Genomic DNA, 14,444 nt, shown 5'->3' on the forward strand with positions numbered 1-14,444 from the left:
ACACTTTTTGTACAAAAGATAGGCATCTGGTAATAACATTAATAAACTTATTGGGTACCCGCACTGCTCAAGGCATTACACTACGTGCTTTCATGCATTATCTCATTTAATCATCCCAATGCTTTTCAGGAGTATGTACTCTACTAGTATCCATATATTATTATGCAGTTTAAGAAACAAAAACTCTCAGGGTCTAAATGACTTGCACAAGTGTATGAAGCTTTAGGTGGTGAATGAGGAAATAAACTTGGGTCTATTTGATGCTAACACTATTTTTGCTCAACAGCAATGCTCTACTATGCAAGTTTTATGGGGAGCAATTAAATTATTCACACCTCAATGCAGTTGAATAAATGAGGACACACACACACACATATTAGAAACCATAACTCATATCCACTTTCCTTCTCTTTCTCAAGTAATAATATTTTTCTAATAATCATGTAATAGGGAATATTTTAATACTATCTCTGGTTTTTCTTTGCAGCCCTAGAAATAAAATGTCCCCATGACTGCCTAGGGTTGTTTCCCTCTCTATCAATTAAATCATGTCAGACTCACAGGGGTGAGTAGTAGGGAAGGCAGCATGATGTGTACTGTGAGCTCACTAGAATGCTTGCTCCTCAAGAGCAAAGATTGGTTTATTTATCTTTGTACCTCCAGTTCCAAGCATGGTGCCATCCCCACTGTAGACTAATGATCAAAACTGTGGGAATGGGTTATTAAACAGATAATGAACTTGAGGTTACAGAATTTGTAAAGGCTGTTTAGAAACCGTAAATTCCAATCATTCAATGAAATTGGAAAATAAAATGGATGATCTCTGTCAAGATAATATCTAAAGACAAACATTCTATGGGAGGTTATTACATGTACTCTCTCAACATGATGGTATTTGTAGAAGTGAACAAAGCGGGTAAAACTGAACATTGAGTTGGATTCAGCAATTACCAGATAACTTCCTAAATATGAGACATTGTGCTAGGACCTGATTCTTTTATTATAATTAAGGAGAATTATCTTTTTGTTATGATAATTCATCTTTTTAGTAACAGTAATTTGCATATCCAGTCAGCAGAAAATAAGGCTTTGTCATATGTAAAGAGGGCAGAGTAATCTTACTAAAACTCAACTCTAATGAGGTCTATTTTCCTGCTAACACATCTAAAAGGCTTCCTGTTGCTGCTGTGATTTGAACTGTAAACTTTTTCACAGAAAACTTGGTTTTTCAACATCTTTCCGTCATCACTACACTCCCTACACTACAATCCAACTAAACTTCTAATAATTCTCCCCAAATATTATGCTTTTTATGCCTCCATTCTCCAAAACTAAAATGCCCTCCTCTCTGTCTAGTGACACTCCATTCATCTTTCAAGACTCAGATCAAATGTTACTGAGGCTTCTGGCTCTTTGAGGCAGAGATAGCCGATCTGGTCAGTGCTTTGTGAGGGCTCCCAGCCAGGCATCAGTCAAACTCAGGCTGTAGTTTCTGCCTCTATCTAAACCACAAAACCCTCAGGTCCAGTAACAGTTTCCAATTTTTTTTTTGTTCCCTTTAAACATAGCTCTGTAAATGGTCTGTTTACTTCACCAGTGAATGGTTACTGCTTTGCAGTATAAGGTGTCTTCTTTGTATTTTCTTCCTAAACTACTCAATGAAGAGAATGATGGAAATAATAAACATGTAATTCTGTTAGCAATTTATTTAATGTGCCAAATACTGGATTCAGTGCTGTATATATAACGCTGGACAAGAGAGATGTTCTTATTCTCATGGCAGCTGTACTCAATGAGGAGAAACACAGCAAAATTGTTACACAAGCAAAATAATGATAGCTCATGATGAGTGATATGATGGAAGAAATTAGGGTGTACAGTGGAGAATGGAGGAAGTGGTGAGGAAACAACATCAGAAGAGTTGAGGGGAGGTCTTCCTGAGCAGGAGAAATATGAGCAGACAGCTGAATGAGGAAGAGTCCAGAACTGCGTTCGTGCGTAAGTAAGAGCCACTCAAACATCCTGGACAAGCTCAGTGTGATCTGCAAAGAGCAGAAGGCTGGTGGGCTGGAGTGGAGAGAACAGATGAATACTGATCATAGATAAAGGTGGACAGAGTGACAAGGACTGGACAGTATCAGGCCCTATCTAATTGCAGTGGAACCCAGCATACAGTTTTAAGCCACCAATAATATAGTTGAAACTGCATGGCATTCAAATTTGTGTTGTAAGTCATTATTTACTTTTTTAATTGTAAAAAAATTTGTGTATCTATCTGGACAAGACTTTCTCACTGGCTTAGTCTTTACTTCATTCTCCTCTCCACTGGGGGGCTCCAGAGATTATTGCAAGAATGCAGTCTAGTCTCCCAAGCACCCTTCTTGTGGCAGTCTGCATTTCCTCAAGAGCTAGCGATGTTTAAGATGGGAAAACCAACGAGAGAGCATGAACAACTGAATAAATAAAAGATAAAAACACAGTCAGCTCTGTCAAACAGTTCTGCATTTGGCAGCATGAATATGAGGCAAAATAAGAATCACTATTTTTCTTTAGAACCTGTGGTATGTCATGCCTTTACATGAACAAATACATTATGACTGACTAGTTTTATTTTAAGCCAAAGTGACTATTCCAACAGAAGAAAGATATAGAAAACAGGCATGAGAGGTATTTGGGCATAACCTAGTGGCCTGCTTATTAAAATGACCATAACAGTTGTCAGTTTCTGAGTGTTTGCTCTGTTGCCTAGCACTGTGTTAAGTGCAATATATGTATACATATAATCTCATTTAATCCTTGATTAATCCTAGCTGATAGACATGACCATTGTTTCCTTTACTGAAAATGGAAAACTGAGGTTTAGGACCTTTAAGTGACTTGTCCAACGTCTCAGATATATTATTGGTGGAGCTGGCATTTGGATGAAAGAATGCTTGACTCCAAAGCCCTCCACATGCCAACCAGAACACCAAATTAAAGAGTTTTCCATAGACTTCAGTTCAAGTCTCATATCACTTTCTTGCAGTTTCAATTTCCTTGACTGTTATTTCCCCAGGAGAAGAAAAGAGACTACAGACCCAACAAATTTGTAGTGCATCTCCAATGCCATGAAGATAATCAAAATGTTTTCTCAAGTCCCAAGTTTTATACAAAGGCGTGTATTTTTTTTTTGCCAGGTACCTGATTTTTGCCTAAAAAGAAAACCCTCTCCCAAAAAATGAATTCCTTAAAAATTCAATTTTTTTCCTAAACCTGGTTGTGTTTAGCCCTCTTTTGCCACTTGCCCCTAATTGCACACCAAATGTTCATTCATAGTATCTAATCCTCTCTCAGCTTTTTCGTAAGGCTTTGGCAACAACAGAAGGTGGTAGGGCAATACCACGGGGGGTATGTTTTTACCCAGCTCTGCCACCATCACATTGTGCAGCTTAGGGCCAATCTCTTCATCCAGACCCCAAATTTAAAGTAAACAAGTGAGTTAGTGAGAGTTAACGATTATTCCAATTTTTAAAGCACGAGGGTAGTGTGTAGCCCGTGACTGGGACGAGAGAAAGAAGAGAAAAAGGGCTAGATGACAATCATGTTATCTTGTAGTATTCATTTAATTGAATCCATTATGGGGCTCTTGACCATAAGATGACCACTAGCTCTCCAACAAGTTCAGCAGATATTTCAGGTGCAGCAGGCACTATCCTAGGATCTAGTCCCAAAAATGTTAAACAAAACCAATATGATTCCTTCACTCTGTGGAAATTTACATCTCCATAGATCAAACAATGGAAATCTGAAATAGACATGTCAGCCACAGACCCATTTTGTTTGACCCTTTGTTTCACATTTTAAAATTTTGTCCATGTTTAAAAATAAGTAAGATTTATTCCAAAAGTTCTTGTTTCCAGCTTCTCTTGAAAAATCTAAATATTTGGCAATGCTGAGCTGGCATTCCCACATGTCAAGGAATGGTGGAGCTGAATAGAAGCTGTCCTCACCTCACCCCCAGAAAAGACTCACACTCTCCATCGACCCCACCCACCGTCACCATGTCATAGGCAACCTATGTGCCCATTCTGCCTAGGCTTAGGTGTGTGTGACTCTTGGATTAGAGACGGAAACAATAAATTATTTCAATCCTGTTGATTATTACAAAGAGCTGTATGGGGAACTGCCATGGACAAGAACAGAGAAACTTCCAGTACTACGGTCTTCATCTCTGCCCCGTCCGGATCCCACTTCCACCTGCAGAGAGCAAGGGCAACAAAGGTGCCTGGGAAATTTAGGGGCTGGGAGACAGGTGACATGGGCCTACCAAAGGTTCTCTCCACTAACTGTTACACTACACTGGGCAAGTATTTTCTGTCTTTGTGCCTCAATTCCCTCTGCAATAAAACGGAAAAAAAAAAAAAAATCTACCAGACCACAGTGCTTTAAGGATCTTTCCTGTTGGGATCCTGTAAAATTCTCACCACTGTCTTGGTGTCCCGTCATAACCCCAAGGGAAGTCTTAATGGCAATCCTGCCTCTCCCCTTCTAAGATCAGCAGGCTCTGACCCGCCACCCCCACGTCCACCACCATGGCGACGCAGGCCGCGACTGTTCAGGGGAACCCGAGCCCGGCCCAGGAGTTGGGGAGGCACCCTCCTGCAATGTGGAAAGTAATAGCACCCTCACTTCCCCCCTGGATATTACGATACACATCACAGGGGTGCGAGGCACCCCCCTGAGTAATAGGGAGTAATAGCATCCCCCTCTCCACGCCTGGCTATTAGGATCCACATGGCACGGGGGTGAACCACCTCCCGACATACGGGGGGATAATAGCCCCGCCCTCTCCACCCCTGGCTATTAGGATCCACATCGCAGAAGTTTGAGGCACCAACCCCCCACCCGCGATATGGGGAATAATAGCACCCCCCTCTCCCAACCCTGGCTGTTACGATCCACATCGCAGGTCAGTGACGCACACCCCTGCGATACGGGGAGTAATAGCACCACCTCGCCCGGGGCTGTCACGATCCACTATGCAGTGGGGTGAGGCACCCCCTTGCGATATGGGGAGTAATAGGACGCCCTCTCCTCCACTGGCTATTACGATCCACATCGCAGGGGGCTGAGGCAACCCCCGGCGATATGGGGAGTTATAGCACCCCCTCTACCCCCCTAGCTATTACGACCCACATGGCAAGGGGGTGAGCTATCCCCTTGCCTTACGGGGAGTAATAGCCCCCCCTACCCCCTGGCTATTAGGGTCCACATCACAGGGGGTGAGCCACCCCCGCCATATGGGGAGTAATAACCCCTTCCTCTCCCCTCCCGGCTATTACAATCCACGGTGGACTCAGCCTGTTTACGATGTTGTGAGTAATATCATCTCCCCCTCTGGAAATTACCAACTATTTCACACACCTGTGTACACCCTCTGCAGTACTGGGAGTAATATCATCCTCTTCCCCTCTGAATATTGTAAACAATATCACAGAAGTGTTTATACTCCCTGTGATGTTGGGTGTCATACCATTCTCTTCCACGTTAAAATTAGAAAAAATATCCTTGGACGCGTGTACCACTTCTGTGTTATTTAAAGAAATATTACCCTCTTCTCTCCTGGATCATGGGAACAATATCTCTGGGGGGTGTACACTTTCTGTGATTGGTAGGTAATAGTATCCCCTCTGCCTTTGAATATTAAAGACAATCTCATGTGGGGTGTACAACCCCTGAGGGCTCGGCCATATTATTATCCTCTCTCCCTGCATATTAGGAAAAATATCAGCGTCAGTGTATACCTCCTGCGATATGTGGATTAATATCCTCTTCTCCACTTCTGGTTATTAGGAACAATATCACAGGGGTTTTACACTTTCTTCGGTATCTGGAGTAATGTGATCCTCTCCTTGTTTGAATGGTAAGAACAATATTACAGGGGAGATGTACACCTCCTGCGATATTGGGAGTAATATTACGCTCTCCCCCCTTCCCTTGACATTAGGAACAAAATCCCAGCGTGGGTGTACTCCTCCTGCTGTATGGAAGGTAATATCCTCTCCCTGCCTGGATTTTAGGAACAATATCACAGGTGGGTGTACACCCCCTGCAGTATAAAGAATCATATCATCTTCTCTTCCTTTAGCTTTTAAGAACAATATCACATGAGGGGTGTACACGCCCTGCTCTATTGGGAGTAATATCATTCTCTCTTATTCTGGATAGTAGGAATCATATCACTCCTGTGGTGTGCAACCCCTGTGATATTGAGAGTAATATCCTCTCCCAACGTGGATATTAGAAACAATATCACAGGGGGCGTGTACACTTCTTCGATATTGGTAATAATACCATCTTCTCACCCCTGGATACGAGGAACAATATGACAGGCGGGGTGGAAAGCCCCCGCGATATGGGCAGTCATGTCCCGCCCTGGATATTACGATCCACGGTGGACACACCGCGTGTTTGCGATATTGTGAGGAATATCATCTCCCCCTCTAGAAATTACAAAGAATATCAAAGGCGGGTGTACACCCTCTGCAATATTGGGAGTCATATCATCCTTTCCACCGCCTGGATATTAGGAACAGTGTCAAAGGAGTGTTTATAACCCCTGCGATATTGGGAGGAATATCATCCTCTCCCACGTTGAAATTAGGAAGAGCATCCCTGAAGGTGTGTACACCTCTGCGATATTGAAAGGAATATCATCCTCTTCCCTCCTGGATCATGGGAACATTATTACTGGGGGGTGTACACTCTCTGCGATATTAGGAGTAATATCATCCTCTGCGCTTTGGAAAATTAAGGACAATGTCACCCGGACGGGGGAGTGTACACTTTCTGCGATATTGGGAATAATATTATCCTCTCCCCACCTGCATATTAGGAAAGATATCACAGAGTGGGTGTACACCTCCTTCGATATGGGGAGTAATATCGTCTTCTCCCCTTCTGGATATCAGGAACAATATCACACGGGGGTGTAGACTTTCTGCGATATTGGGAGTAATATCAACCTGTGGGCCTTTGAATATTAAGAACAATATCACAGGGTCGATGTATATCTCCTGTGATACTGAGAGTAATATCAGCCTCTGCCCTCCATGGCTATTAGGAACAATATCCCAGGGTGGGTGTACACCTCCTGCTATATGGGGAGCAAAGTCATCCTCTCCCTGCCAGGATATTAACAACAATATCACAGGGTGGGTGAACACAGCCTATGATACTGGAATTATTCTTATCCTCTACCCCTCCGGATACTAGGAACAATATCAGAAGAGGTGTTCACTCCCTGCGATATTGGGAGTCATATCATACTCTTCTTCCGTGAATATTAGGAGCAATATCACCGGGCAGATGTTCACTCACAGCTATGTTGGGAGTCATGTCATACTCTACCCCCTTGATATTAGGATCAATGTCACAGGGTGAGTGTACGACTACTGAGATATTAAAACTATCCATCCCTGGATGTTAAGAACAATATCACAGGTAGGTGTACACCCCCTGACGTGTTAGGTGCAATATTATTATTTATTAATCATCAATCATTAATATTAACTATAAGTATCAATGTTAATATCAATTACTGGTATATAATTATAATAATTATTTTGATCGTATGATTATAACTATTGATATTAATGTTGTTTCGAAATATTAATTATTAATCAGCTTTTTTTTTTTCTTTTTTGAGACGAGTCTCGTTCTGTCACCCAGGCTGGAGAGTAGTAGCGCGATCTCGGCTCACTGCAAGCTACGTCTCCTGGGTTCACACCATTCTCCTCCCTCAGCCTCCCGAGTAGTTGGGACTACAGGCGCCCGCCACCGCGCCTGGCTAATTTTTTGTAATTTTAGTAGAGACGGGGTTTCACCGTGGTCTCGATCTCCTGACCTGGTGATCTGCCTGCCTTGGCCTCCCAAAGTGCTGGGATTACAGGCGTGAGCCACTGCACCCAACCGGAGTTATTAATCATCATTTTATTATCAACATTATTTATGATTGATTTAACTAAGTAACAGCAATTCCAGATATGATTATTTGATTATTAATAATGATATTACTATCATATTGAATATGGTTAATAATATTTTATCATCGTTATTATCAATATCAATGATTAGTATTATCCATTATTATATTTATTAATATTAATAATCAATAGTATTTTTCCTGATATACGGGGGGGAGAGAATAATATTACTCCCAATATCAGAGAAGATATACACCCCTGTATGATGTTATTTCTAACAGCCAGGGGCTAGAGGATGACATTACACAAAATATCGCAGTGGGTGTACATCCCTTCTGTGATCTTGTTTCTAATATCCTGGGTGTGAGAGGATGATATTACTCCCAATATCGCAAGGGGCATAGGACTCCCCTCCGCTGTGATATTGTTCCTAATATCCAAAGGTGGAGAGGATGATATTTCTTCTAATTTCGCAGATGGTCTACACCACCCCTGTTCCTAATATCCAGAAGGCAAGAGGATGATATTAGTCTCTCCATCTCAGGAGGTGTATACTCTCTAGTGATGTTGTTCCTAATATCCAGGGATGGAGAGGATGCTATCACTCCCAAAATAACAGGGGGTGTACACCCCTTCGGTGACATTGTTCCTAATAGCCAGCTGGGGAGAAGAAGATATTACTCCCAATATCGCAGGGGGTATACACCCCCTTGTGATATTGTTTCTTAGATCCCAGGAGGGAGACGATGATACTAATGGCAATATCGCAGGGGCTTTATACACCTCCTGCGATATTGTTCTTATCCTGAAGGGGAGAGCATAATATTACTGTCAATATCGCAGGGGGTGTACACCTCCTTTGTAATATTGTTCTTAATATCCATGATGGGAGAAGGTGATATTACCCCCGGTATCACAGGAAGTGCACAGCCTTCTGTGATATAGTTCCTAATATCTAGGTGTTGAGAGGATGATATTACTCCCAATATCGAAGAAGGTGTACACTCCCCTGTGACGACATTATTCCCAATAACCAGGTGTTGGGAGTCGATGATATTACGCCCAATATCACAGAGAATGAACACCCACGCTGGGCTATATGCTCCTTGTATCGAGAAGAGGAGAGGATGATATTACTCCCAACATCGCAGGGGCTGCACATCCCTCCTGTGATATTGTTTGTAATATTCCAGGGAAGAGAGGATGATATTACAGCCAATATCGCAGGCGGTGTACACCCACCCAGTGATATTGTTCTTAATGTCCAGGAAGGGAAAGGATGTTATTACTCCCGATATCGAAGAGGCTGTATTCCCTCCTCACTCCGGGTTATTGCTCCTAATATCCAGGGGAAGAGATGATAACATTATGCCCGATATCGCAGGGGGTGGTACACCGCCCCCCACCCCCCGTGATATGGTTCCTAATATCCAAAGGCACAGACGATGAAATTACTCCCAATATTGCAGGGGGTGTACACCCCTCTTGTGATACTGTTCTTAATATTTAGGCCGGGAGACAATGATATTACTGTCCATATCACAGGGGTGGACAAAATCCCTGTGATATGGTTTTTCATATTCAGTGCGGGAGAGGATGCTATTAATTCCAATATCACAGGGGACACACCTCCTGTGATATTGTTCCTAATATCCAGGGGAAGAGAAATGATATGATTCACAATATGGCAAGGGATGTACAACCTCTCCATGATATTGTGCATAATATCCAATGGGGAGTAGAATGATATTACTCCCCCATCACAGGGGGTGTACAGTACCCCACTGATATTGTTCCTTATATCCAGGGAGACAGAGGATAATACTACCCTCAATATCATAAGGGGTGTACACACCCCTTGTGATATTGTTCCTAATATTTAGGTGGGGAGAGGATGATATTTCTTTCAATATCTCAGAGGGTGTACACCCTTCCTGGGATATTGTTTCTAATATCAAGTGGAGGAGAGGATGATATTACTCCCAATATCGCAGGGGGTGTAAAACCCCCTGTTATTTTGTTGCTAATATCTAGGTTGGGAGAGGATGATATTACTGCCAATATCGCAGGCATTGTACACCCCACCTGTGATATTATTCCTAATATCCAGGGGAAGAGAGAATGATATTACTTTCAATAGCGCTGGAGGTGTACACACCCATGTGATATTGTTCCTAATATCCAGTGGGGGAGACGATGATATTACTGACCATATCGCGGGGGTTGTGCACCCCCTCTGTGATAATGTTTTTAGTATCCAGGGGGTAGAGGATGACATGACTCTCAATATCACAGTGGATGTACACCAACTCTTAGTATTGCTCTTAATATCCAGGGAGGGAGAGGATATTACTGTCAATATGGCAAGGGGTGAACACCCCTTCTTTGATATTGTTCCTAGTATCCAGGGGGGAAGAGTATGATATTAATCTCAATATCGCTGGGAGTATGCACCCCTTTTTGATACTGTTCCTAATATCCCGGGGAGAGTCTAGGTTATTACTGGCCATACCACAGCGTGTGTACACCACCACTGTTATATTGTTTTTTATTTCCAGCAATGAAGAAATTGATGTTACTCCCAAAATGGAATGAGTTGTACACCCCCCATGAGATATGGTTCCTAATATTCAGAAGAGAAAGGATGATATTACTCCCATTGGTGCGGCAGGTGTATAATCCTCCTGTAATATTGTTCCTAATATCTAGGGGGGTGAGAATGATATTACTGGCAATAACACAGAGGATGTACACTGCCTCTGTGATATTGTTCTCAATATCCATGGGGATAGAACATTGTATGACTCCCAGTATAGCAGGTGGTGTACAATTTTTTTTGTACACCAGGTGAGGGGAGGATGATATTACTCCCAATATCGCAAGTGGTGTACAAACATTCTTTGATGCTTTTCCTACTCTTTACGGGTTGAGAGGATGATATTACTCCCAGTATCGAAGAAAGTGTACATGCCCCCTGTGATTTTGTTCCTAATATCCACGTTAAAAAAGAATGATATTGCCTTCAATACCGCAGGGGGTGGGGTGTACACTCCGCCTGTGATATTATTTCTAATATCAAGGGGAAGAGAGAATAATACTACTCCCAATAGTGCAAGGGGTGTACACACCTGGTAATATTGTTCCTAATATCCAGGGAAGGAGACGATGATATTTCTGGCCATATCGCAGGAAGTGTACACCCTCTTGTAATATTGTTTCTGATATTCAGTGGGGGAGAGGACAACATTGATCCCAATATCGCAGAAGGTATATAGACCCCTTGATATGGTTTTTAATGTACAGGGAAAAGATAATAATATTACGCCCAATATCCAGGGGCTGTAACCGCCCCCCCAACCGCTGTATATTGTTCCTAATAGGCAGCGTGGTAGAGGCTTATAATACTATCAATATCGCAGAAGGTGCACACACACCTGTGATATACTTCCTAATATCCAGGGGGAACGACGCTGCTATTACTTTCAATATCGCAGTGGGTGTACATCCCCCAGTGTGGTTTCGCTCCTAATATCCAGGGGAAAAAAGGATGATATTACTCACAATATCGCAGGGGGTGTACACTGCTTCTGTGATATGGTTCCTGATATCCAGGGGGTGAGTGGATGATTTTACTCTCAATAACGTGCGAACTGTACACCCACCCTGTGATTTTGTCCCTGATAACCACATGGGGAGAGGTGATATTACTCCCAATATTACAGGGGGTGGACACCCGGCCAGTCATATTTTTTCTTATATCCAGGAAGGGAACAGATGGTATTACTACTAATATTGAAAGGATGTACAGAACGCATTTCATATTGCTCTTAATATCCAGGTTGAAAGAAGATAACATTACTTTTAATATAACAAGGGGGGTACACCCCACCTGTGATATGATTCTGAAATCTAGACGAAGAGAGAATGATATTACTTCCAATAATACACGGGGTGTACAATCACCTTTGATATTGTTCCTAATATCTAAAGGAAGAGATGATGATATTACTCCCAATACCGTAGAAGGTATACACCCTCCTGTGATATTGTTCCTAATAACTAGTGGGGGAGGGCAATGATATTACTTCAAATATCGCAGTGGCTTTACACCCCTTCCGTGATATTTCTCCTAATTTCCAAGGGGTGGAGTACGAAATTACTCTCAATATAGTATAGGGTGTACACCCAGGCTGTGATATTTCTACGAATATTCAGGGAAACACAGCATGATAGGACTCCAAATCTCGCAGAGTGTACAATATTTTGTAATATTGTTCCTAATATCTGGAGGTGGAGAGGATGATGTTAGTTTCAATATCGCAGGCTGTGTACACACACCCTGTGAAATTGTTTCTAATATCCAAGAGGGGAGCAATGCTATTAATCCACATACAGCAAGACAGTGAGGCACACCCCGCCCTATGGGGAGTAATAGCACCTCCCTCTCTCTCCCTGGCTATTAGGATCCACATCGCAGGGGTGTGAGGCACCCCCCCCCGCCATATGGGGAGTAATAGCATCTCCCTCGCGCCCCGCTCCCCGACTACTACGATCCACTTCGCTGGGGAGTGAGGCACCCCCGGCGATACGGAGAGTAAGAGCACATCCCTCTCCCTCCCTGGCTGTTACGATCCACATCACAGGGGAGTGAGGCACCCTCCGCGATATAGGGAGTAATAGCACCCCTTTCTCCCCAGCTGGCTGTTACGATCCACATCGCAGGGGTGTGAGGCGGCTCCCGTGATATGGGGAGTAATAGTACCCGCTGTGCGTCCTGGCGGCTCCGGACCCAGCCCAAGCGCGGCGGGATCTCCATCCGTAGCCCTCTCCCCCAACCTCGCCCTCCCGAGGTCCTTGTCTAGTCTCAGCAGGCGACAAACGGACCCCAGGCGTCTGGCCCTCACCCAGGCAACTGCCCCGCGGTTTCTGGAGAGAGCGCTAAGCGGGGACGCCCGCTGGCAAGCAGATCCCGCCTCCTTCCCTGGCCGAGGAGCCGCCCCTCCGGGGTAGCTGCGCGCTGGGCGGCGCTCGGATCCCTTGGCAGCCGCAGGTGCCTTCCCAGCCCAGCCCAGCTCAGTCTAGCGCAGCCCAGCCCAGGCTGGCGCTCGCAGCCGCCGCCGCTTCCAGGCAGATAGGTGCCTTTCCTTGCTCCTTGCTCTTGGAGCTCTTCTCTTAGCCCCTGCTCCCTGGATGAAAGCATCGCTCCGAGCCTCATGCGAGGAATGAAGGAAGAATCGAGACTAGGTGAGTGGTGGTCTAGATTTAACAAATAATAACAATAAACCTACAAACTAAGGGTACTGATGGGAAGCTAGGAAGTGCAAGGAGAAGAGAAGACAAAGGCTGCTGATCAAGGTAACTCACAAAACTAAATGCAGGCTGGGACCAATTCTAGCTATTTTGTACTCCACCCAGGTTCCCCTGCCTGGCACTGACTCATGTGCAGAGCCAGACAGACTTCAATAAATATTTGCTGGGTTGAGACAAGTGAGTGGAGGTGTTTCTGCTTGTCCTCCAGCATCTAAACAAGCAAAACCTAGCTGCCTTTGACGATGGCTTCATCTCCACAAGGACTTTTTCCCCCGGGACTTAAAAAATGTAATGTGTATTCACACAACGGACTGCTATGCAGCACTTAAAAAGCTAAAATCAGAACTGTAGGGATCAGCATGCCTATACCTAGATTTCAGAAGTATGATGGTAGATAGACACAGCAAGATGCAAAATATATCCACTCTATCGCGCCATTTAGGTGACTTATTTTAAGACACTTGCCATGTTTGTAAAATCGTAGAACGGAGACTGTGAAATGTATCCGTGATTGTGGCTGTCTTTGGAAAGTGTGAAAGGGAAATCAATTGGTCTTTAGGGTTAAAGTGGAAATAATATTTCCCTAAAATGTTTTAAAAATAAAAATGATGATATAAAGATGACCAAATATAAACAATTGTTAATTGAGTGCTATTGGGCATTTTTCATGTTTTTTTCCTGTATGAAATATTTCTTAAACTCTAAGACGTTCTGTTTTTCAAATGCAAACAAATAAGTTGTTTCTATCCACATTCGTGACGATGAAATCTAAAATGTTCAATCAAAAGTTGCAACTTTCTTGCATCGCCCCCTTTGTTTTCCAATCCTAGAAGACCACACCTCCTTATCTAGGGAGGCTTGGTGGTTAGAGAAGTTTACCTGTTGACAACCCCCAAATTACAGGCCAAAGATGAAAGGTTGGTATTAGGGAACTAGTTCCCAGTTAATCTGAAAATCAGCCAGGTCAAGGTAGACTCTGAAAACTCCCTGTGTTCCTGCAAGACAAATTTCTCTTCCTTTAACATTTCATATGCTTTGGATTTTCATTTTCATGGATGGTAGCTGTCCTCTTCACATCTCAAAATGATGCTTAGGTAACACTGCAGACTTAGTGCCAGCAGATCAGGAAGGGCTGGGGGTTTGGTAAAAGAGTCCTATAGCTCTATTGGG

At 43.4% G+C, this 14,444-nt stretch overlaps 1 protein-coding gene and 1 long non-coding RNA gene across 3 annotated transcripts in view; one reads left to right on the forward strand and one right to left on the reverse strand.

Annotated features, from left to right (window-relative positions):
• LOC114678938 (uncharacterized) overlaps window positions 1-12,945 on the reverse strand; it is a 35,994-nt gene extending 23,049 nt beyond the window's left edge. Inside the window, exon 1 of the long non-coding RNA XR_003730582.2 lies at window positions 12,727-12,945. This is a non-coding gene — a long non-coding RNA (uncharacterized LOC114678938). The remainder of the gene's footprint in view (window positions 1-12,726) is intronic.
• The window catches only part of STK32A (serine/threonine kinase 32A), a 151,759-nt gene continuing 150,200 nt past the window's right edge, over window positions 12,886-14,444 (forward strand). For both annotated transcript variants that reach the window (XM_015141153.3, XM_015141155.3), the window contains exon 1: window positions 12,886-13,208. The gene's annotated coding sequence lies outside the window, so the exon portion shown is untranslated. The remainder of the gene's footprint in view (window positions 13,209-14,444) is intronic.

The sequence above is a fragment of the Macaca mulatta genome, chromosome 6, assembly GCF_049350105.2.
Source record: "Macaca mulatta isolate MMU2019108-1 chromosome 6, T2T-MMU8v2.0, whole genome shotgun sequence".
NCBI lineage: Eukaryota > Metazoa > Chordata > Mammalia > Primates > Cercopithecidae > Macaca > Macaca mulatta.